The following is a 26,254-nucleotide window of genomic DNA, read 5'->3' as shown; positions in this document are numbered from 1 at the left end:
TTAAATCCCTTAGGACCAGACCCGAAGCTCGCCCTAGATCTCAGGAGGGAGGGGGTCTCCATAGGAGGAGTGGGGGGTCTCAGTTATTTGGCAGGACAGATCAATCACATAGCCTGTATAGTTCGTTTATAACAGGACGTTTTTGACGTCATCAATTATATTTTTTCGGAGGGGTGGGGGTGGTAGTATTTCTCAGTGAGGTCACCTGCCCGATTCTTCCGTGGGTAGGGCCTGTGTAAGGACAAGCTCTGTAATGTTTCTTTTCTTGATCAATGTTCGACAATTGTTCGTGATAATGAAAATCTTGTAATAGTGAGAGTTGCGATCAATAATCGAACAAAACCTCTAACAATTTCAGACATGTTAGATTTCATGTTCCTGGTATAATTAGACAACTAATTAACTTGGAAGTTAATTAATAAGTTTTCCTCGACTAATAATAGATCAATCAAAAATAAAATCGATAATCAATTGCCTTAGATTTAGAGATTAAAGGATTAAAAAAATGGATTAGTGTGATACACTGCGTCACGGTTGTCGAGCCGCCGTAACTAGGATTATTTCTATTATAAAACGTAGGTAAAAATATTGGTGTATATCTCTTATAACGCAACACTGCTGACTGGTGAATATCGCTCATAACGCACAGTCAACTACCGTTATACAACGTCACGTGATATTGGTATACCTGACTGTCAATAAGTGATTAGAATCACTCAGGTAGTACGAGGGACGAGGATATTGAAGAAAATGGCAGATTCTTTAAGAAGGCTTGTAAACATTGGCACTTTTAACGTGTTGCAGGACAAACTGGAGAGATGGTTGAACGATTATTATGTAAGTTGATTTATCTTTATCAATTAATGCACAATTCTTAATCATTGATTGCATTACCATGGAAACTAAGACGCCGTTTTGCATTACCAAAAAGTTCTTTGATCTTTCACGACCATCCTATGAAATATTTATTGTAACCAAACTGTTGTAAATCGATTTCATTAAAAATTGTGTACTAATAAGTACTTTAGTAAGTAATTTTTAGTGTGTCAAAAATAACAAAAATCTGTTTTTATAAAGCCACTTTTTAATTATCTTGAATATTCAATATGCAATAAAAATCGATCAATTCTAAGTCAAGCCATAAAAGTGAATAATACTCAATAATATTCATATTGGACTGCTAGACAAGCAATATTGCCCGCTCTTTGTTGTAACTAGTCCAAACATAGTATTTATAGTTGGCAAGGTGCCAGATAGTAGATATACTTTTTTATTCAATATCCTGATAGACTTATCTTAGTTAAAGGGACATGCCCATGTTCTGGAGTTAATGAAAAAATTAAAGGGAGTTTTATATTCAAATTTTCCATTCCTGGTTGAGATATTGAAGAAGTGCACAGTCATGCAGTGTGCAATGAGGGAAATTTGTCACTCCAGTTGTACTTTAATATTCAGCATCATTGAAAGAGGAAAGGCATTTGGACTACTATAGTGAATTCCATTCATGTAAAGATATGGTCAATGTTGAGATGATGTATAGAGTACAGTAATTGATAATTAATGTTTCATGATGAAATACAAACACAACTGATCTGTTGATTACAAATCAGGCAATTATCACCATTAGTCTTAATTAGTCTTAATTAGACAATCAATAATGAAATTATTTATATGAAAGTTGATTTTCCGGACAAGGGTTGTTATAAACATTATTTAAATATCTACATCAAGGTGAGGTTTGGGCTACCAGCAGCATAGTTTTAGTCAGTGGGCTGTAGACTTTTGAGACCCCTGGGCTAACATAGGCATAATTTTAGTTATTGATATTTTTTTAAATTTTCTCCAAAATTTATCATTTTATCACCTTTTTTTCGCTTAAGGATTTTTTCTCTGATATACTTAACTCCTCAATTTTTCACTCATTTTGCAATGAAAAAATTCTTGATTAGTATTTTAAAGTAGACTAATTGATAAGACCTAATTTTGTCTCTTTTGGGAGATCTTTTCACATAATAAAATTGTTATATAGACAGAGCTTTAGGGAACAACAATCACTGGTTAAAGTGCATCGTTTCTCCTGTTGTCCTCAGGCACAGAATGAAATCGTTGACAGGCCAATCAAGATAGAATTTGTTCAACCTCGTTAAAGATCAATATACTGGTATTGATGACATGATGAAAGAAAAAAAAAAACAATGCTATAATCAATAATAATGATATTAGTATATGACAGTGTCGAATGTTAGTAGATATTGTTTATATTGTTCATGATTGATAGCACGATCATCAGGGTTGTTGTTACATTGTTTATTACCGGTATATTGATAACTTGGTAGAAAGTCCTGCCAATTAAGGCCTTTTGTTGAAGTTATAAAGTCTCCTAAATTACTCCTTCAACATATTGCTAAGATAAATTAATTAAAGGGATTTTAAATAGGTTTTCTAATCTTTTTTTTATGTTAACTTTGTTTTGCATCATTCCAACTTTCAGTCAGGTTCTTGCAATTCCACTAAAACTAAGTGTTCGATGACGTCACCATTGCAAAGAAATTTTCAAAATTATACACAAGAAACAATAATCATTAAACAATAATTCACAAATCTCTGAAATATCATAAGGATTATTGAAAGCTGTCATATCAAAGAAAACAGGATTTAAAATCAGGTTGTTATTGACTGTATATAAGTAGTGAGATAAAGGGGGGTTATAAATTAAAGTGGGCATTATCAGATATCATATTACCTACTTATACACTCGTTATTACCTATATATATACCATAGTTGGAATTTATATATCAATATATCTTATATACTGTAGATCTATATAGACCTTAAAAGGGCATTATGTAAAATTTTAATTATCAAAAATATCGTTATATATTTCAGATATTCTAGGTATTTTTAAGGCTTACCATGTTACATTGAAAAATTTCCCTCATTGCACGCTGCATGGCTTTGCCTCTCTTCATTAGCTCATAAGATGCAGAAGAGTAGACGTAAAACTCTATTCATTTCATTTCATTTTTACCAAGTTACAATTTGTAGAAAACCAAATTAAAATCTTTTGAAGTGGCTTCATCTTCTAAACTTTTCCTCTGTTTCAGATCAATACCTGTGATCAGAACGTAGCCCTGGGCTGTGAAATTATCGAATTAAATGCCAAAGTTCAAGGTCAGCTGTTTAAGCTGTTGAATATTTGTGCTTCAGAAGGTAAGACAATAGATTTCGTGGCACTGTTTGTGGGTTTCTAGGTAACATTAGGTGAGGGGTAGAGCGAGGCTAAAAAAATTCCAGGAGGGCCACAGGCTATTCTTTCACAATGTAAAATGAAAAAAAAACTGAAAGTAGAGGTTGGGTGGGGGGGGTCAATGCAAAGCTGGGCCAGCCACTTTTCATGTTTCGTAACTCCACTTACCACCCATGATCTGACAAGATTGTAATGATATCGTGTTCTGGATCATTTGATATTCAACCAATCGATCGCTCTGTTCAATAGAAGATTTGAGATATTCATCATTAAGCATAGGCTTGTCTCGTTTGCCAATTCTTACGATGATTTTGATTGGTTAGCATCAAGTATGACAACTTTGGATGTAAGGACCTAAAAAATAAATTGTTTTTATCTTTTACAGGTGGTCTATACGGAGGTGCCAATATTATCAAATCCCGACTTCTGCCATGGTTAGGTCAGAATTTCTTTGCTACAGGTGGAAGGGTAACAACTGACACTAGTCTCAGTGTTCTAGCAGAATGTGCTGCCAAGGATCGCGAGTTTAATCATTTACAGAATATGTATGAATTGTCCTTGGATGACCTTGAAGACGACCTTCGATCATTCCGAAATGAAAATCAAGATTTGAGAGATGAGTGAGTAAAGAATTTGTTTTTCTGAACCATGATTTTGACCTCACTGTTACAGGCCCATAGCTAGAGGGGGGCAAAAATTTTGCTCCCCCCTGAAAAAATTTAGATGACTTAAATGATTTGTTGAATGACTATATTTTTGAGCCCCCAATAAAAAGCACACAGTCCTATTTCTCTCATGACTCTAGCCTTTTGAAGGGATGCTGAAGTGGCAAACTCAATACGTAGTGGGATCGAGTGTTTAAGAATGTCAAGGAGTGGCGGCTGCAGAGCTTTGGAAGGCCGACCAGCTATTTTTTTCAAATCCATTGTGAAGGGGGTCAGGAAGACATTTTCAAAAAAAAGAGCTTAAACACTTTTGAAGCATATTTCCACAAAATAATTTTTGATTTTGGGCTTTTTGGAGGGACCCACCATCAGTGTATTAAAGTGACGCTAGACCGTGGATTCAAATAATCTCTAATTTTACAGACTAAGAGAAACGAAAGATGAACTGAGTTTTAAATTACGGTCGTCAACCAGTGAGAAAATGATGATGGAGGCTGAAATTCGAGACTTGAAACTAAAGTAAGGATTCATAATATTAACGTTACCATGGTAGCCATATTTATCATTGTTTATGTATTTACAGAATTAAAAGATCAAAAGCCGGGATTAAACGGAAACTTAAAAATTCACCCACAGATTGGCTGATGTCTGATTTACAATTTTGGGAATGGCGTTGGAAGTAAGACTAGTCCTGCTGTAGCCATAGAAACTTAACATTAGAGAGCAAAAATTTAGCTTTTTTTTTTATTACTTAGTCTAAATCAATTGAACAAAAAAGTAGGCCATAAAAATGATACTTTAAATTCCAACCAAATAACAGTTTTATTTTTAATCTTCCATTTACCCATATTTAGGTTTATAACAAATCATAGATGTTATATGTTTGATTTGATTTTGATTTTTTCTTTAATTTAATTATTAGTTCCTTCTAATAGCCCTGTATTTTCCATTATTTAAATCTTCTTTTACTTTTACTATATCTTTATCTTGATCTGAAATTTGACAAATTTCTCTTTCTTGGAAGCAAGATTTAGATTTAGATTTCCAAATTCTCAACATCAAATTCTTTTTTTGGTAGACTAGCTGAATCAGAGGGTGAATTAAAAACCTTGAAAACAAAAGCAGGATTGTTAAATGAATATCACACGGAAATTGGACGTTTGAGAGAAGATATCTCGTTACTAACGTCACGTAAAAAATATCTTGAAAATCAATCGGGAACAGATCTAGCTATTAATAGACAAAATAACAAGCGGTAAGATTGGCTGATGTAGAGATCACATGATTTGAAATGAGATTTGAATGAAAAGTTACGGGTAGTTTGAAGTTTTATGACAGAAATATATTCTAGATGTTCATTGCTTAGTTCACCCTCTATCCATTATTTTTCTTTTTCTACTTTTTTTTCATCGTTTCATATCATGTTTTCTTATTTTCATCAACTTTTCATATTCATTTTATTTCATTATTTGTTGTTTATCTATCTATTTTATATAAACTTACTTACTGTGAAATTCTGTGGGACAATTAACCGAGCCCCTGTGTTCTACAGCCTTTGCACGTTAAAGATCCATCAACAGCTGGACATCAACGTTTTCCTGGCAAAATTTCCCTCATTGCACACTGCATTGTGTTGCATGCCTTCAATATCCAATTCAGGTGCAAAAAAAGTAGGATGTTAAACTACCTTACTTAATTCTATTTCATTTTTTTTTTAAATTGAATTGTAGGCCTACATTGCGTTTGTCAGATTTTGACTAGGCATCGTTCATCAAACCCCTAATTATCAGTATTAACTAATTAGTAATTAATTTTATAGATTAGCTGAAGCTGAAGATGAGATCGTTAGATTAAGATCTAAAGCTGGATTAGTTGATGATTACGAAAGAAAATTACGAACTCTCCGAGATGAAATCAACTATTCAACTCCATCAAAACGTAACTCATTTGCTGAGTAAGTTTTACTTTTGCTTTTAGGTTATATTTTTTCGGTCTTCAGAAATATGTTGCATCACAAAAATATAGTTTTGTATCTTGGCATTTAACAATTTGATTGGATTGTACACCAGCGAATTCAGCAAACCATCAACAGAAAGATTAAACATTATGGCTTAATGTTTACAGACTATCTGATTGGCTGTATTCGCTGGCGTACAATCCAATCAAATTGCTGCATTTACATAACTCTGTGAAACAAGAAAGGTGGCTATTGCAGTCAAGGTATAAGTACAAAGTTTGTAGTAGCTTGACATGGTGGCGATGGGGACACATGTGAACTAAACCTAACCCTATTTACATGTTATTTTGAAGCTAGTTACACTCCTTAATGGACCCATATTTTTATTTTACAGTGATATTGATCTAACAAAATCAGCCTCATCTTATCGCTATACACCAAAGATTAATTCACCATTGGCTATCGATGATCCTGTTCAACGAGTTCGCTCCCAGAATCTCATGTCTCGATTCAACGACATGTTCGCTCAGGATAGACTTGATGCCATGGATACTCTCAGACGTTATTCTGATGACAACGAAAATAATCAACGAATTTTGTTTATTGCTCTACAGGTAAAGATATTTTACTGATGCATTTCAAATTTGCAAACATCAGTCAGTCTGGCCTGAGGGTACAAATAGAGGGTAGACCATCTTAATGGAGTGGGGGGTGGGGGGGGGAGGGGAACAACTGTCAAGGTTGAGATTCTAAATGTAGATCTGTGGAAGTGTTAAGACGTGATCTTTCTATGGAGCATCTGAGTAGGTTCCACCCACAGAAAATAAGAAAAATTGATTTGGTGCATTCTCACACATATTTTGGGGCAAAACGCATATTTCAACTCAATAAATGAATTTATTTTTTTTTACAGGAAGTCTTCAGTACTGCTAAACATGCTTTCCGTCAGTATAAAATGAAAGTAAGGTCTAACTTATTAAAGACCCATTACGGACCTGAAACACTGGAAGAGGCAGTACAAGATTATATTAATAGAAACACTGATCTATATGATCTTCCTGGAATGGTTGCTGTAAGTATTTAATTTCTTTGTCTAGACCTTATTCACACATCAGCCATTTTGAATTCAGATTGAGGCTCTGGTGACCCATGTGACAGTGCAGTAAAATCGTTACCTTGATATCTATATCGATTGGTGAGTCCTGTAACTGTATTCATGTTCCACTTGTGTTGAAAAATAGTCAGCCAAAATGGTACAGAAATGTTAGAAGGGAACATTTAAAATGTAAGATAATCTGATTCTGTACTGTTTTATTGAAGCCAGAATAGAAATAGATGGAACCTGTTCAGAACTAACCAATCAAGCGCCACGAGGATTTAAATATTTTTGTTTTGAAGAAGATTTGTTTTTTCTTATACAGGATGTAATCCGAGCAATGAACAGAAATCCTAAAATAGATCTAGGACCAGACGCAACTTTCGCTGTTGTTCAACCTTTTATTCGTGAAGCTGTGAAGTTGGCGTGGCAGATGAGTGCCCTGGCTCATCCTCTAGATATAGCTACAGCTACTGATGCTGAGCTGTATGATGACAATAAGTAAGTTCTTTAAATATACAAGATAATCAGCATTAGACAAAACTAAATACTTGATAAATGAGCTATTAGCTATGTGGACTCTCAGAAAGGGATATCGCGCTGACAAATCTAAAAACAGGATGAGCTATGTGAACTCTCAGTCTATTGGAAATTTCTTGACAGTAAAATGGGAAAAGAGTGGGTCCTTGTATCTGTCTGTGCCCTCACTGTATTTTACAGTAGAGTTCATCTACCGTGTTTCTAATTTTTCTAGATATCGTCGAAGTTTTGATTCTGAATACACTGCCCCGTTAGTTAACCATCATATATGGCCATGTTTACAACAAGGTATCAGAATATTAGTGAAAGGCGAGGCCAATACAAGAAGAGGTGCTTCTTTGGTGAGTATTTACAATCTTTATTGATTATAGTCCCAAACATCTGCCTCTGATATTTATTTTGACAGCTGAATGATCCAAACCACAAAACAAAACCCGAAATCAAAACACCATGTTGACAATACATTGGTAACAGTTCTTTGACTTAGCGTCTGTAACTAACTGTAAAAGTTGCTTTGCTGAACCTTACTTCAATGTAATTTTAATAATTTTATTTTTTGATCCAGGGTTCACCAAGAAGAAGTCGAAGTCCAGTTAGAAGTTTGACTCCATCTCGAGCTAGAACCCTCTCACGATCCGTCAGTCCCAGAAGACGACCTAGATCTATTAGTCCAGTTCGTAGAGCAAGGAGTCCAATGAGGTTCACCAGATACTAGTTACCATGGTGACTCAAATATTTTAAGAGTTACTGCCCCTTGAAGAGGCCTGTTTGTTGCTGAATTGAAAAAAGAAAATCGTTTGTTGAATTTGTGAAGAAATATTTTAAATTTTATAAGAATGAAGAAGTATAGATTATGGTAAAAGATTTTGGAAAGAGAGTTCTGGATGCTGCAGATCAAATCAAAATTTCTAGTTTGTGTTAGTTCCTCACCAAGGCTAACTTAGACAACACAAACTCATCCTGTGGTAAAGTGTTTATCCTACTAAAAAAAGTGTTTTGTTAAACTTGTGGACAAAAAGTCTTTGATTACAAATATTTGTCTCTTATTTTATGATTTATTAGATGGTATATATCGTATTTATTATGATTTCAGAAGTCCCGATATGTAATTTTTGGACAGTATATGTTATATTATGAAGTCTATATATATATGTTTTGGATGTTATATATGATATTGTATATTTATCCTATATTTATTGTGTATGGAATTTCCCCATCTGATCCAAGCAATTACTGTGATATATATAAACATGTTTGTTAGATATTATACTCTTATCTTTGTGATCACTGGTTACTTGTCCAAAACGTGGCAGTATTCAGACATGGTAGAACATGATTAAGAACAGCAGATTGCTGTGGCTCAGTGAGTTAGATGCTTGCTCGCTAACCTGAAGGTCAAGGGTTCCATCATGGCATAGGTCAAGAAGATACCTTCCAATTTGCTACATGGCGTTTACCTTCTCAGTCTGATGGAATGACATGGAAACTGTGTCTAGTTCTCTGGCTTGGATAATAAAACAAGGCTCAAATGCTTCAGGCCATGCACGTTAAATATCTCTCTACAGTTGGGGGATTGAAAACCAAATAAGGTAATGCTGCTGTCCTCATTGCCTGTCTTTATTAGCCCCTTAGGTGCAGAATAGTAGTACATAATACACCATTTTATTTAGAAGAATTCAGGCTCCTATTTCAACCAGAGATCACAAAGATTTACCCTAGTTTAGTTAGTTGTTGTTCAGGTTGTTGACTTATTTACACTGTGACTAGCTATTACAAACTGTGTCTTATACCTTGACTGCAATAACCATCTTTCTTGTATCATGGATGTGATTTGATGGGATATTTTGGTTGAGAATACAGCCAATCAGAGCCCACAACAGAAAGTCCACAAGCCATAATGTGTAGTCCTAATATTAAGGGCTGTATACGCTAGAGTGGCTATTGTAGTCAAGGTATAAGATGCAGTTTGTAATATCTTGACATCGTGAAGATGTAGTATGATTGATTTTTATTTTCAAATCTGAAGATGTCAAAGGTTATGAACATTACATATTTACAGATATATATCGTATTTACATATTTATTTCTTTAGATATTTGTTGAAGCACAATATTCCGTCCATTTTTATAAAAAATATCAGTATTTTATATCTTTAATCAAAATAAACTTTATAAATAAATATAAATATAGGTTAGATTAAAATATATCTTAGTTTATTGTGTGAAAATATTTAGTCTAGTTTAAAATTGGGACTTCAGTTGTCAGCGGACTCGACTCGCCTTTTGCAGAGGGGCTGACAATTGAGAAAAGAATCTGGTCGTTCTGATGAGAAACTTGTGTAGCAGGCTATGAACAGTCAAAAACTAAAAGAGTGGCCTAATGATGCTGTTTTGATAATATATTTCCCTCATTGCATACAGTGGCCCAATCATCATCACTTCAGGACATAGAATTCCACTTCTTTTAAAAAAAATATCAGTTACTCAGTAAAATGACAACAATTTATTATGAGTAAATATTTACAATGATAATTTAGCAAAAATCTGGCCGGGTTTTCTCGAAATAATCTTAGTCCCAGGATATCTTAGGGTCTTAACTTCTAACACTGTTTCTAGGATATCCTAGGGTCTTAACTTCTAACACTGTTTCTAGGATATCCTAGTGTCTTAACTTCTAACACTGTTTCTAGGATATCCTAGGGTCTTAACTTCTAGCACTGTTTCTAGGATATCCTATGGTCTTAACTTCTAACACTGTTTCTAGGATATCCTAGGGTCTTAACTTCTAGCACCGTTTCTAGGATATCCTAGGGTTTGACACTGTTTCTAGGACGTCCTAGGACTAAGATCATAGGGAGATTACGTGACCTGTTAATCGTTGGCAACCAGTGAGACAGAGTAGGGATACATTAGTCTATGTACTGATATCTACCTCATATACATGAACTTCAATATCAATTATCTGTATCATTTTTCAGAAGACAAAATCTGACTTCTGGTTCCTCTATAATTCAACTGAAACGAGTTGTTGAAGTTGGGACTGTTGTCACTTTCAGACTAAGGTGCCCTTATTTTGGGACATCTCGTTCCTGTAAATACTAATTTAAGGTGCCCCTCCGTGTGCTACAAGCAGAATGAAAAAAGCTAAAGGCACCATCACACCACAGCAATCACAGCAACAACTCAGTTACATGAGAATATCATTCAAAACTTATAATCGCTATTCTTATTCACAACTGATGATCGCTATGGTGTGAGGGCAACTTTAGTAATAGATGATAACTTGCTATTTCAAATTATTTAAGCTGCCCTGCAAGACTGGCAAACACAGCCTAATAAACAGCCCACTGTAGACTAAAACCAATGACATGTTGGCACAGATATACGAATCACTCTCTGATTTTAACAAACTGATATTAACTTTTCGAAAAATTGTCCAAGGATCTTCTCTACTGCCCCTTGATGTTGAGTGTTGTCTGCTGGTATCACGTGGTACCTCAAGTGAAGGGACCAGAATTCTAGGATAGTAACTAACACAACCTACTCTAAACCTAATGTCCAATTTATACCTTGTACTATTAAAATTATGACTGGTTGCCAGGCAACAAGATATCGTATCCAATCTAAGAGGTTACCATACATAACGTGAGGACGATCCCAGCTAAGTTATAGTTAAGGAATCAAAGTGAACTTATAATGCAGATCATACCGTATGAATTTAATGCTTCAATAGAGAACTTGAAGAACAAGTTTGAAATCATCTGAAACTATGTATAGTTCTTACATGGATATAACACATGGATGTAATACACGGCCATTTTGAATCACTACTGATCTATTTCTTTATTAATGTCTACTTACCGAGTTCTGAGTTCTGTTTTATAAAAGGATACGGACTAGGAAACATTCTTTTAAGATCCACTTTTTCTTTACAATAGGGACACGTTTCTTTTTTACCCACAATACACCATCCTCGTATACAAAACTCATGAAATCTAATCGGTAGTTAAGTAAATGATTTATTTTGACAGACGCCCCATATATATCAATCATCAAAACAGCTTAATTTTCTATAAATATGATCACCATTAATCATCTTCATCAATCGTCTCATTTTATTTGAAATTCTCAGAGAAAGATGTGGATGGAGGCGTATAAAAAAGGATACGAATGCTGACAAGATAGTTTACAAGTTTTTTCTATTATTGCATCTTCATCATTTAATGCTAACATCTGATTACCACAAACAGCACAGACATTGGGATCTAATCTTTTACCTGGTAGACCAGTAGTAGTATAATACTGAAATAATATAACATTATCTGGATTTAGGACTTGAATTATATATTATATTATAATTATAGAGATATAAAGCTCTAAATATTTGCTTAACCAGCTAATAGAGCTCAATTTCAGCTATCCATATCTCTTTTAAGGATTAAGATCTGACATATGGTTCACCTACAATTCCGGTTTAGGCAGTCAGACACATTTTTTAACCGCAGTCATTCATGACTGACTCATAAAGCTCAACAATAACTCTTTTTATTTTGAGGTGCCATGGTAACAAATCATCACTTACACCTATATGAGCTGCCATCGTGTCTGCACAAACTTCTGCAAAATCTCTAGACACCACTCCAAAATATAGGCCATAAAATAGCACCAGTAGACCAAAATCCATGGCCGTTTGAGGTTTAATTAGAAACAACAGATTTAAACCAAATATAGTAAACATTATTATTAAATAACCAATTATACCAGACGCATAACTTATTTTATAAATTAATAAAAACCATTTATATACTAATCTGAAAAATATAACATAAAACAGTTATTCGATTTTTGGGTCTGGCCCTGGTATTGAATTGACTAGCCCAGAATTAAGACTTCAAACTATGGCTTTTCATCCAATACTGAGTAGGAATCTCAAGGTACCATTTAACATATTTGAACTTTAAACTCTAGGCAGCATATTTCAGCACCATGCTTGTGCATCCAATCTAACACAATTACTAACAATTTCAGCTGTTTGAGGTGTATGAAGGAATTACGCAATTTTTGTGCAGTTCTATCATTTCTGAAGACTATTTACATATATTCAACACCCAAAACAACCCCTGAGGAACCCCATTTTAAATACCAACCTAGGTGTTGTACCAGCTAAAGGTTTTTGTTTAGCTCTAAATGTGATATAACCAGTAGTTATAGAAAACAAGGTCCATATAACTAGGAATCGCAACCATACAAACTTGATACAGAATCCTACAGGTATCAACCACATTCCAAATAGAGTTGCTCTCTAGAAATAGAAAACACAAAATTCAATGTTGCTCTCTAGAAATAGAAAACACAAAATTCAATGTTGCTCTCTAGGAATAGAAAACACAAAATTCAATGTTGCTCTCTAGGAATAGAAAACACAAAATTCAATGTTGCTCTCTAGGAATAGAAAACACAAAATTCAATGTTGCTCTCTACAAAAAGAGACACACTAAATTAAAACATCTTTAGTCAAAATTTTAAGTTTATACGGTACCTGATAAGATCTAAAATGTCTCATCTTCCATTGGACTAGTACGATCTGAGCTACTACTAGAGTAGCCAGTAATATCAAGGCCATTTCGGCATGCATAGTTTCATGCCCTCGATGTTTCTCATGTAATCGCTGGTGTTCTATACTAAAATAAGAGAAGAATTTGAATAATTATGTATGAAAATAAAAAACAAATAGAGGTATGCAAGATATTCTTAACAAAAAATACTAATGCCTATTGCTGAATGAGGTAAAGAAAAATAGGGCGTAAAATGCCATTGTATATAAAACATTTGGAATTCAATAACCCGTTAAACATTTAAGACAAAACACTTACCGCCATCTGTCCTTTTCTGATAATTTTGACAAATCTATACCAGACTAAAAACAGAAAGAAACACAAATTTAAGGTGAATAATTATGATAAAAAAATACAAATAGATAAAATCTAATTAAAGAATCAATTTCAAATTTCTCTTTCTATTAAAAACAAGTAGAATAACCTTACTCCAATACCTTGATACTGCAAAAAGCACAAATTTGTTTCAAGCCAAATGGAATTATTCAGATATTAAGGTTCCAGCATCCTCATAATGTCAATGTATTACAGACTTTGTACTAATACCTTGACTGTTATAGTTACCATTCTTGTAGCACAGAATGTAGCAAATTATGGCTTTGTTTTTACAGACTTTCTGTAGAGGCCTCTGATTGGCTGTATTCCCTGGCGTATAATCCAATTGCTACATTTACAAACAAGATATGATACAAGAAAGGAGACTATTGCAGTCAAGGTATAAGTACGAAGTTCGTAATAGCTTGACGTTGTGAAGATGATACAAGAAAGGAGACTATTGCAGTCAAGGTATAAGTATTAAGTTCGTAACAGCTTGACGTTGTGAAGACCACAAAAGAGATCTTCCATCAGAAGTAGATATATGACAATGTTATTTCAAATTAAGCCCAGATATAGCAAGTATGTTCGTTTATTACATCAGCCATTAATTGGCTGCCTTACAGTTATTAAGCTTACTACAGATGTGATCAATATATAGTAACATCTATCTATTAGTTCTTATAATAAGCTGTATTCATGTACATCTCGATTAATACCATGCCAATTACCACTTCCCTACTTTCAACATGTACAATATTAAATACATGTTGCTAAGCCAATGCTGCCAACCTTACAAGATCATTCTCATTGCACACTTCAGTGTGTTGCATGTTATCATAGGCCATAATCAGTCCTTTATGTACTAGCTTTTCTTTAATACCAACTGATTTAATGAGAAATCTTACTGTACTGTACCGGACCAGTATTATATGAAGCCAAATAAAAGAAAAAGCAAAGTTTTATTTTCTGTCCCTTATAGGAAAGTAAAGTATAGTAGGAAAGTAAAGTATAGTAGGAAAGTAAAGTATAGTAGGAAAGTAAAGTAGGAAAGTAAAGTATAGTAGGAAAGTAATGTATAGTAGGAAAGTAAAGTAGGAAAGTAAAGTATAGTAGGAAAGTAAAGACTTAAGATTGGGGATGAAGGTCAGAAAAGATATCCAAGAAAATGAACAAGTGTGGAACCATGAAAAAAGAATGGCCGGGAAAGATTTGCTGAGAAAATAAAGGTCAAAATCTAGCATTCTACATCATTACTGGAAAAGGTCTATTGTAACTAATATGAAAATTCTAACCCAAATTTTCACCCACAAAAAGTCATCCAACACCAAAAACAAAATGCACGCTCCACCATAATTGTTTCAGCATCAATTTCCTACCTCAATTTTAAAATGTGAATTAGGATATCTGGGAAATTTTTCAGAAGCCATTTTGTAAGTTTAAAAAAATCTTAATTCTGCACTGGAGATCGAATGTGTGTTGTCACCTCAAAATTTGACCTACATAAAAATAAAATGATAGGCCTTAATAGGTGAAAAATGAGCAATTTCTGACTTTGTCTAGCATCTTAAGTTATCAATTGGCAAACAATGTCAAGATATTACAAACTTAAGAACTAGTAAGTGTATAACACATCTAAAAATGGCGCGATTAAGAAAATGCATGTAACTTCTCATCTTTGATAGAATTCAGTTTCAAGGTATTTATTTTGTCATACTGTTTTGAAATAAATGTTCAGTACAAGATTTGAAAAAGGAAAATAAGTTCATTTCACAAATCCAATGCTATTGGAAAATTTCAAACAACATTGAGTGTAGGCATCTAAACAACATAATAGAAATACAAAGACAGACTTCACTGATCATATAGCGATTAACAATATCAAAAACTCCTCATATAGCCATAGTACAATAATCATATGACTCATGGTCAATGATCTGATCAACTGAACAATCCAATGTTGTTTCTGAACACTGTTAATAACACAACTTGGGCACGATAAAGCAGAGTGATAGCCAAACAACTTTAAATAGGCTTAACAGAAACATAAGCTGTTGTTGTTTTCAAGTTAAAAAGATAGAAAATATCGGGAAAATGTTTATCCACTACCAATTGCAAGATGTACATATCTAGAGTCTAGAATATGACATGAATTAATGTAGAATTGTATAAGATTAATAGACTTTGTAAATATAACTTGTGGTGTTGTGTCCCAGGGTTTCATACAATAAATTAATACCATGAGCTAGAAATACTAGTCTAAAATTGGCTGCATCATCTTAATTTTTCGAACTTCGTTTAGTTACTTGTTTGTTCACATCATAATCATGGTTTACAGAAATTGTGAAATAATTTTTGCAGACGATCTTTCTGAAACAGTCATCAAAAGTATGATATAGGCATAATCAAAATGTCGGATCGTGCCGCTATTGGGTGAAATGAAAGCAGAAATAACTCCTTTGACAGGTTATCAGCATAATTTTCAGTTACTTACAGTATTTATTGGAATATGAAGATGATCATGTCCATGGCCACGAATATTGTTGACGTGGTCCACCATATTGGATTTTCCATTAAAAGTGACATCTGGTGTTGAATTAACTCCCTTGACAGGTTGCATTAAAGGGACTCACTCACGTAATTTTGGAAATGGAAATAATTTTGCAACTTGTTTGTTGGAGAATTCTTCCACCAGTTACTGAATAATTTTGAAATACAAATCTTTGATGTGAAGAAGTAATATTTTTTTGGTGGAACATCAAAAGCATTTTAGTACCATGGAAGGGATAGTACAAGGTTATATTGGGGGTCTAATATTGAGTTGCAAGGAAGATTTTCGATTGACATCAAAATGTCCAAGATTGCAGTAGCCCATTCCACTTTTCATACTTGTACAAAGCAGGCTCTTTAAGCAGGCATATATTGCAGTCCAATAACAAAGTAATTAATTAATATAAATCAATATTTATTATAATCTCTCTAGAATCTTTGATTTCAATCAATAAAACAAACACAGTAATCATTATAACAAAAATATAAAACTTAATAAACTAATATAACACTATGACCTGATGATCTGTCCCTGCTTTCAATCTTAATCTAGGAAAATATCTTTTGAACCCACCCCCCCATCTTGCCAAAAACTGTCCATTTTGCTACAGACTGGGAGATCTCAGATATGACTGCAGCATTCTATAGTTCCAGAAAGTCTATCTGAAAGTATTTAAACACATCAGCCTCAAATTTGGAAACACATTTGCAACTGAATGAATACCTTAGATACGACCTTGACATTCTATTCTAAATTAAGAACACAGAAAAAGACATCAAGATTTAGTCTAATGTTCTAGAGAACACAGTCAGATATTTCTGAACACAAAACCGTGTGGAATGCCCCTATTAATATAAACACACAAAATAAATACAAAAGGCAGTCAATAAAATTGTGTTGATACTCATGCAGGACTCTTAAACAGAGACTCGATTTTAAAATCTTAGGCAAAATATACATAAAAGCACTATATGATGCACAGAATTCTACTTAAAGGGACAGATAGGCCATTTTTTGACCAATCATTCTTTAATCTCAGAAACTGGTATTTTTTAGCTAAGCCAATCAGTAATAGTGTTCATAGCTCACCATCCAAATTGGAGCCTTCAAATCCATGTGTGTCCAGAATTATCTGCATTTGAATGTTAAAATGACAACTCGTCATATGTAGAAAAGACATCTAGAAATAATGAGTAAAATTCCTAGTTTGAAGTATTTTTAAAGGAATTATGTTATTTTCGTACATTTCTAGTACTTCTGAAGACTATTATTCAAGACTAAAATCAACCCCAAAAAATGGCACAATTGTCTCTTTAAATCATACATAAGGCACATTAATATCATCTATGAACAGGGAAACTTCACAAATTACACATATCAAATGATATACAACAACCCTAAACAATCATATATCCCCCAATAACTGTATAGTCTATATCTGTATATTACATATTTTCATAATTAAGCTTTTGGGCATAGGCAAATCCTTTTTTTTTTTAGTTTTTTAGATTGTATTGTGTATACTCAAAATTATTTTTCTCTGTTTGTGTTTGAGGCCCTATAATTTGAGCTCTGAGCTCTCAGTGTGTTTAAGCATTGAAAGCTAAAATGTTGGGCAGTGAAAAAGCAATTCCTTATACCATTTGTCAAATATTGCCAATGCATTTACCCCTTTTTCAATACAATTCCATTGAATTACATTTGGTTAACAGCTCGAAAGAAAAATGCATGATCTTGAACAAATACAGTTTTAGCAAAAGACTGAATAAGTTTAGCGAAAATGAACAAAACAAGCCCCTCTCCCCTTCCAAATGTCAATGATAGCTTTTACAGCCATCACGCAGGCACTAAATAGTCAGAGTTTGAAATCCACTTCACCGGCACCATTCAAAAGTTACATGTATTAAACCTATCTAATACATCACTTACAGTGGTTTCTACTCCAAAAGAATCACAGTTTAATGTTTTACCACAATATATAGTTTATAGCATTGTGCCCAAAATCAAAATTTCCGTCCAAAAATAAATTAGGGAAAAAATATCGAAAATGGATAGGATTTTTAATGTATTTTTGAGGTCTACGCCTTCAGATCTAGTCAACACATAAAACTTTCCCATAATCCATTTCTGTTCAGAAACTTTGACCATCAACTTCTCCGAAGATCATTCAAGTACACGGAATATATCCCAGTTCTGGCATCGTAGAATTACGCGACATTCCCATAATGCTACAATTGGAAGTAGGAGAAATACTGGATAATTTCAATAGTCCATTTTGACGTTCGGATAAGTAGTCTCTTTCATCTAGGTCATCTTCACCTATATTGAATCTAGCACGCTGAACTTTTCTAGAGTTGTCTTTCTCTGAATTACTCTCCACTTCTGTCGATACATCAAGGAAAGGGTTCTCTGTGGACGTCAACTCCACTAAATGTTTGCGTACATACTCGGAGATACTGGGTGAAGAGACAGATGGACTCAGACCACCGTTTGTTTGTATAAATGTTCTTGTTTTACGGTCTTCTTTCTTTTCTACATTTAGAGCTGAAAAAAACATAATCACATTTACAGAAAGCCTTTAACTATAAAAACACAACATTTTACAAATTTCCGTTCTGTTTCTTACCCTATTACACTCCAAAAAGATTGATTTAAATTCTTTAAATCGGACATTTTTTAAATCGATTTATTGGAGGTTTCAAGACCTATTCTTGATGTCTGAAGGAGGCTTTTAAACTGGACATTTATGACAGATGAACGGACATGTTCGGTAAATATGGTCAATTCAACATCCCTGGATTGAAATCTTGTACTTGATGAGGAGTGTATATCCAAAACATTTGACAATATAGCATACAAACCTTTCCACTCCTCTACAGCATCTCTAGCCTTTATTTCATTTAATTTCAGTTCAGCGTTCTCATTACCAGCTTCAGCAGCCTTCTCGTACAGCTCAATAGCTGATACCTGATCTTCTGGTAGACCTGAAACAACACAGCAATACCATATTGATTTCTATATTTTTATAATGTACCATTGTTGCTGCCATTGCAGGATATTCTTTTCGAAACACCTGATGGTACTAATTTACAACTTTCAACCTCAATTTTTGCAATGTACCAAAGTTGCAGCTATGGTAGGGATGAGATTTTGCACCATGGAGATGCAGTTTATCATCCAAAACTGTCAAGTATTCAAAACAAAGATAAGAAGTAGAAGGGGGATCTGATTGGCTGTATTCATTAGCGTACAATCCAATTAAATCACTGCATTCTGTGATTTAAGAAAGGTGGCTATTACAGTTAAGGTTTAAGTATGAAGTTCGTAATAGCTTGACATTGTGAAGATGTTTAAACCCAGGTGAACCTACCTCCTAAACCAAATTCATGAAACACAGCGAGATTGTAGAGGGCAGCATCATGTCCTGTTTGAGCTGATTTATAATAAAGATCGGCAGCCTTACATTCGTTAACTTCTAATCCACCTAGACCACGTTCATAACACATTCCTAGAAAACACTGCGCTTCACCATCCTGAAATTATTATACAGATATTAGACTTTTAAGTCATGCAGTGTGCAATGAGGATATACCATCTAACAAGGAATCCTGAATTTTACCAGGATTCATCAAACCAGATTGCAAAATCCAAACGTAAAATCTTGATCCTTATGACTTCTTGCACTTTAGTCATTTAAAAACACGAATGAAGAATACTTATTTACCCTGAAAATTCCCTTTAATAACACCTGTAAAGGTACCCTCAAACCATCGCAATTAGCAGTTGCGTTAGAAACTTTTGACCCCCATCTTATTCGCAACCATACACAGTTGATAATCACTATGATGTGAAGGTCACTTTACCCATGAAATCTACATTAATATATACTTACACTTTGTTCTGCGGCAGACGTAAAATAACCAACAGCTCTCTCTTGATCTTTAAAGTCTTCTGATTCAATATAATATACTCCTAAATACGTCTGAGCCTAGAGAATATAACGCAAGGTCAAGCAAAGGAGGAAAAATATGAAAGAAACAACTATATTTACAAGGATAGCAAATTAGATTCACAGTTAAGGATCCTTTCTGCCAACTGGTCCTTGACCAAACCTCTTGACATTAATCCTTACCAGATTATCCACACACATTTACATCGACTGGAATTATGAGTAAGATGACTTATTGCAGTTCATCGGACTTTCACACACCAATCGAGATCGGAACCCACAGCCGCCATTTGCTTCATTTAACTAAGCTAATGGTGAAATAAGGTGTCACAGAGATTTGTAAGTAACAACAGAAACAATAATTAATGTGGTAATGAGTTTGGACTAAAGCTTGTAGAATGTAGATCGGGATGCTTACCCCTGAAAGTCCTAAGCTGGCTGCTTTGGTGAGAAGCTTGATCATCTTCTTCTCATCTGTCTGTAACAAGGCCAGGTTATAAATAGCATCAGCATGGTCTGATTCACTCGCCAGTTCATAGAACTCTTTAGCCTGTAAAGGAAAGAAAGAGAATATGTCAAAACTTTCGGCAGTTTCTGTAAAGCTGAATCTGCTTCAATAATGAATGGTAGATTAACTTGTGTCTTCTTGGGTGACACTCTTTACTTCTGGCATTTCACATTTATTTGACAAGAAAGAAAGAAAATAGTTCATAATAATGGAGCTCGGGACTTGGCCTCAGATCTAAATCTGCAGATGTAAAATTTCAGAGCAAACATATCGGATGATAGCACATCTGAGAAAGATCAATGCCAAGAGGTTTGACCAAGGACCAGCTGGTAGAAAGGATCTTTAACTGTGAACCTAAGTTGTTAGCCTTGTTTCTTTCTTTCTTTTAAATTGTGAATTTGCAATGTGCATTACAATAATCACATTCTAATATGAGAAAATCAAATCCAAGTTACAGAAAGCACCTTTTAAACTTTGAGAAAAGTTTATATAAAAAATTGCCGATCATTCTCAAAATAATCACCAACCTTTTCCAAATCTTGTTCCACTCCGTTACCAGTTTCATAACAGAGCCCTAAGTTATACTGAGAACTGGTATGACCAAGTCTACTGGCTTCTGTCAGGTTTGGGATAGCAGACGACATTTGACCTGATTCTATCAGACGTAAACCTGACACACTGTGACCCAGGGCCGTATAATGAGTACATACATTTTCAAAGTCTGTCATGACCTTTTCAAGGCTGTTCGCCTTTTTGGGGTCATTCTGAAATAAGAGAATAAACTTTTATAAGTCACAAAATCATTTAGTGTTTCAAAATATAGATGCATCTTTAACTTCTCCTCTGCAAAAATTAACCAAAATTTTGAATTTTTTACGAAAAAAAGTGCTACATATTTCATATATATATGTATTTTAACAGTGCAAATGTTTTATTATTGTATCAATAAATGTATATTAGCCAAAAATTTTGATTTTTTACAAAAAAGAGTATGTTTTTATGTATTTATAATATGTTTTATTAATCATACCTGTATGGTCTTGGTTGTCTTTTGGTCTGTATCTTTCTCCTTGTTTTTAATGGACAGTCTTGTACTAGCGCCAGAACCAGGCATAGCAAATGCCACCTGGTACAGGAAACTATGTCTGCGATGCTCGGTTCCATCATATAGATATTTGTCACGCCATCTTGGTCTGGAGAGTTGAATTCCCAAGGCCACTGCAGCACCCTAAAATAATTAAGACACATGATTAAAGGAAATAGGTCACTTAGAAACTGACTGATTTGAATCTGATCACCAATTCATGGCTAAAAACTTTGAAAGTTAAAATGGTGTGATTAAAATGCCTCTTGATAATGTATTATAATGGTGTAGAGCATTCTGAAAATTTACTATTGCAAATATAAGAGCTCAATTTCACAAATAAAACTCACAACTCAGTGGCATGAGAGTTGCGTTCAAAACTTATGATTGCTATTCTTATTTACAACTTTACATTACAGGTGATCACTATGGTGTGAAGGTACATTAAGAAGAATATATCAATCATATTAATCATTACCCATGTAATAGCTTCAAAAGCTGTTCGTTGTCCATGAAAGATAGACCAGAAGTCATTATGACAGGATTGTTTATTCCACCATTCTTTATCATCATTATCAGCATATTGCCAGTTCACTTTAGGCCCACAGTCACAATGTTGTCTGAAAAATATACAGGATATTTATAAAAGATTTTGTAAAGGGCATCAATTTGTACCATTCTAATTCTTAGTAAGACGTCTGTTCCTGCAATTCCACTAAAACTAAGTGTTTGATGACGTCACTAATCGTGAAGTCCCAATGAGAATATTTTGCCATTAGTGACGTCATCAAACACTTAGGTTTAGAGGAATTGCAGGAACTACAGACATCTGACTGAAAATTAGAATACAGTGAAACCTCTCCAATCTTAACCAACATCCCTTCAAAACCAACATATTTGAAAGTCCTGGTTGAATCACTATAATCTAAAGAAGAAACATTCCTCTAAACCACAATCCTGCATCATAATAAGGTCCAAAAATCCTGTGACATCATTTTGAAGCTGACTGAATATGGAGTGTAAAGCAACTTATAAAATCAGAATGGGTGTAGTAACCCATAGAAAATGTACAAAACAAAATATCAAATAAACTTACTTTTCATATTTGCACCAATTACCATGATGCCCTTCTTCATTGTTTTCTACGCTATCATACTGTTCATTTTTATCATCCTCCACGCAAACACCGGTAGCAGCACGTGGTCCGTGAAAATGTTGTCTGATTGCTGCAAGAAGAAAATAGACGGTCATAAACATGGGAGTTTCAAGGCTCAAAGAGAACTTTTCTCACTATTTGCTTTATAAAATGTAGGCTATAAGCAAAATCATCCATTTTTTCACTAAATAAAAATAATAATTGTTTGAGAAAAGTAAAAAGCTTTTTCTATTATATTTTTATGAGAATTGGAATAGAAGCAATGTCTTTGCATTGATAAAAATATGTAAACACAAGAACACATTATATCTTCAAAATTTTTTGACTTTTTTAGCTGAAATTTATAGGAAGGAAATGTGCTTCTATACAATGTAAACTTACAAAAAATTATATTTTTATCAATGCAAAGATATTCTAAAACTATCAGTACTAATTTGATGCTGATATCCCAATTCTCATAAAAATAATGGACAAAATTCAAAAACTTTTTCCTTTGCTCTGACAATAGAAGCAAATAAGTTTTGAGATTTTTAGATGAATACCATAATTAGTTCATCCAGAAATGAATTAAACTCCAGCAAAAATAGTCTGTAGATATGCATAAATATTTCTTTGCTGTTAGATCTATGTTAAGAAAGATTTCAATCATGCAGAATAACAAAAAATTGATCCAAATGTGTCTTACAATCTATGCTTTCTTCATTAATTTCTAATAAACCCATTATTTAAGTAGTATAATAAGAGTATTTTTATTTATCTGCTTTCAGTTACCGGGAATTCACAAAAATGCCCAACTCAGCATTGTACTAAAGGAATTCCCCTGTTTTGTTACCAAAAATAGATATGATAACATTTCCGTTTCACTTTCAGCTTAAACTGGGTCACGTCTGTCGACCTTCAGCTGATCTTCAATATCAAAACAAACAAACGCCTCTGTCCGTTGTTGGGTTGCAATCTAATAGTTATAGGGAACGACGCATTACGTATTTCAAATAATTTGCACAAAATTGCAATTGACAGCTTCTTATAATTGCGAAAACAAAAGTAGTTCAACTAGAATAGAAAGATTTGCATAACAATGTTATGGAAAATTTGCCATCACAGTCACGAAGTGCACAACCAAATTCTAATGAAAGTTTGAGCATTTAATCGGATGCCAAAGATCTAAAACTCACCCCTCGGTATTCCATTAAAGATTCGCCACATTATGTCAATTCTTCAGTATCAGATAAAGGTACAACAACTTCGATTTCAACCGAAGCCAAACACTCCATAGCTAGAGGCCGCCATCTTTATTTTTCTATTGCGTCATAACACACGTGCTGAATTGACCTACATTATTAAAGAGACAAGTCCACTGCAAAATATGGCTGTCTGTAGATTCTTTTTTTGACAACTTTCAACATCTGTGAGAACCTTGAAATAGATGTAATATTTTGTGTAAACTGCATTGACTGCATCGAGGAGTTAAGGCCAAAGGTGTATACGAATATATTGTAATATTGTGATCTAATATGTGAAGTCTCTATCGAGAGTTGCCTCCCTTGAACTCGAATGAAGTTATTGCTATCTTCACTTTGCGTTTTTTATTTAAATTCTGTGAGATTATTCTACGAAAAATTAGGTGTAAATGTAAGTCAGCCATTTTTTATTAATTAAAAGGGCTAGACAGTCAAAAACTTTTCAAACGAAAAAAATAAATTTAATATGTAAGTCTTATTTACAGGAAATTGGGCCCAAACCTCATAGAGTATGCTAGGCTACGTATTGATATAAAATAAACAACACAATAAACAACAACTTGGTAACAAAAATAAAATACCGCATTATAATAAAAATATAAACATGAAGTAGATTCTATAATAAACTAGACATCACATAATAGTTTTAACATAAAAAAAAGATTAGGCCTACCCTCGTACCAAAGGAAACAAAAACAAAAGTAATGAACGTACATTTATCGTTTTGATATATTTTTTATAAAAAAATAAACAAATACAGTGAATATTTTGTATTGGTTTGATAAAAGTAAATCAACCATAAGCACTGAGTGTTGCTCGATAGGCGTTGTCTTTCATTTTGGGAGGTTTATTTTTTACATTATGTGTGTTTTAATCAACACAGATTCGATATTATGCAGCCGTCTAAGGACTGTATATCCTAGGTTGATTACAGCTTGGAAACTTAGTCTGTCGTCACTTCCTGTGCGTATTTATTTGTTTGTAAGCGAAAATTATCCTCTAAATCCTCCATCAGCTATTTTAATACAAATACAGGCGTTTAGATAAAATCATTTTATGTTGCTCGATCTTTTCTTTTCTGTTTTCCTTTATAATTCTCATAAATATTTGGAGGATTGTTCGCTTAAACGAAAATGATAAAACTTATGTTAATAATAAATAACCTGCAGAAAAATCCCCAATGATATCCTTCTTAAAGTTAAGGGATTTTGATCGCTTTAACAGCTTGGAAACATGCGCATAGTACTTTCTAAAATAACAATTCTGCTTCGTATACGCCTGCAATTCAATAACATTAAAGAATAAAGGATATTGTACGCTACAAAAGGACCGAAACTCCTGTGTTAGACTTTTATCGACTTGTCGTTCAGAAAAAAGTCATAAAAGTTTGTAAAAAAACTAAGCATATACAAAATATTGATAAAAACTAAGTTATTACCTCTTGGCAAAGTTGGCAAATTTTCATAATTTCTCTCATCTGGTGGATATTGAGGTGGAACATTTTTCTCTTTATGATCTTGGTTTCTAGAATCTACAGTTTTACCAATAAAAGTTTCAAAATTCATTTCATTATCCGGCACAAAACTCTGGTTGGTCGACGATGATTGGTTTACAAAAACGTTTTCGGCATCCATGTTTTTTGGAACGTAATTTTCATATTGGACTCCGCCATCAGCAGGCAGACCTAGATCTGCATAATGGCGACTTTCACGTGCAGCTAGTTCTGTACTGGCATAGATAGATCCTAGAATAGACCAAATAAATTTCCATCAAAAAAGAATTGGTATTGGTCCTACAAAAAGATGGGCAAGAAATCAAATTTATAGCCCTAAATATAACTTTAACTCGGGTGCCCTTTAAATCATAGGTTATTAGTTTCGAATGCAACTCTCATGTAACTGAGTTGTGAATTGCGTTCGTAAACATGGTCACTTTCATAATTGGCAACCACAAACAACTGGTAATCACTATGGTGTGAGGGCACTAGAATCGATCGACTGGGTATTTTAATACAACAAGTGTTCGGATATAATGATTCAATATTACATTTACCTTTCTTGGACACTTTGTTGAATCGTCTGTAGAAGACAATGGATGCCAAGATGGCTAAAACTGCTATAACCGACACCAAACACAATCCTACTGCCAACCCAATTACTGCAGAGTCATCGTCAGCTACAAAAACAAACCCAAAAATTAACATAAAATGGGGTTCAATATTTTGCTAGAATCAATAACTCAAAATCAGTTAACACGCATGTTTCACAACTAGTAAAAGGAAACAGTGGCGGGCAAATGTTATNCTAGGGATCCTCCCCCCCCCCCCCCCA

At 33.9% G+C, this 26,254-nt stretch overlaps 1 protein-coding gene across 1 annotated transcript in view; it reads left to right on the top strand.

The window, feature by feature from the left end:
- LOTGIDRAFT_204198 (hypothetical protein) overlaps window positions 1-26,254 on the top strand; it is a 106,974-nt gene that overhangs the window by 61,976 nt on the left and 18,744 nt on the right. Inside the window, exons 6-12 of the mRNA XM_009060430.1 lie at window positions 7,089-7,104; window positions 8,206-8,221; window positions 8,310-8,315; window positions 16,808-16,818; window positions 19,465-19,484; window positions 19,624-19,627; window positions 21,846-21,883. The gene's annotated coding sequence lies outside the window, so the exon portion shown is untranslated. The remainder of the gene's footprint in view (window positions 1-7,088; window positions 7,105-8,205; window positions 8,222-8,309; window positions 8,316-16,807; window positions 16,819-19,464; window positions 19,485-19,623; window positions 19,628-21,845; window positions 21,884-26,254) is intronic.

Source organism: Lottia gigantea (assembly GCF_000327385.1).
Source record: "Lottia gigantea unplaced genomic scaffold LOTGIsca_42, whole genome shotgun sequence".
Taxonomy (NCBI): Eukaryota; Metazoa; Mollusca; class Gastropoda; family Lottiidae; genus Lottia; species Lottia gigantea.
This window is presented reverse-complemented; position numbering and strand designations above follow the sequence as displayed.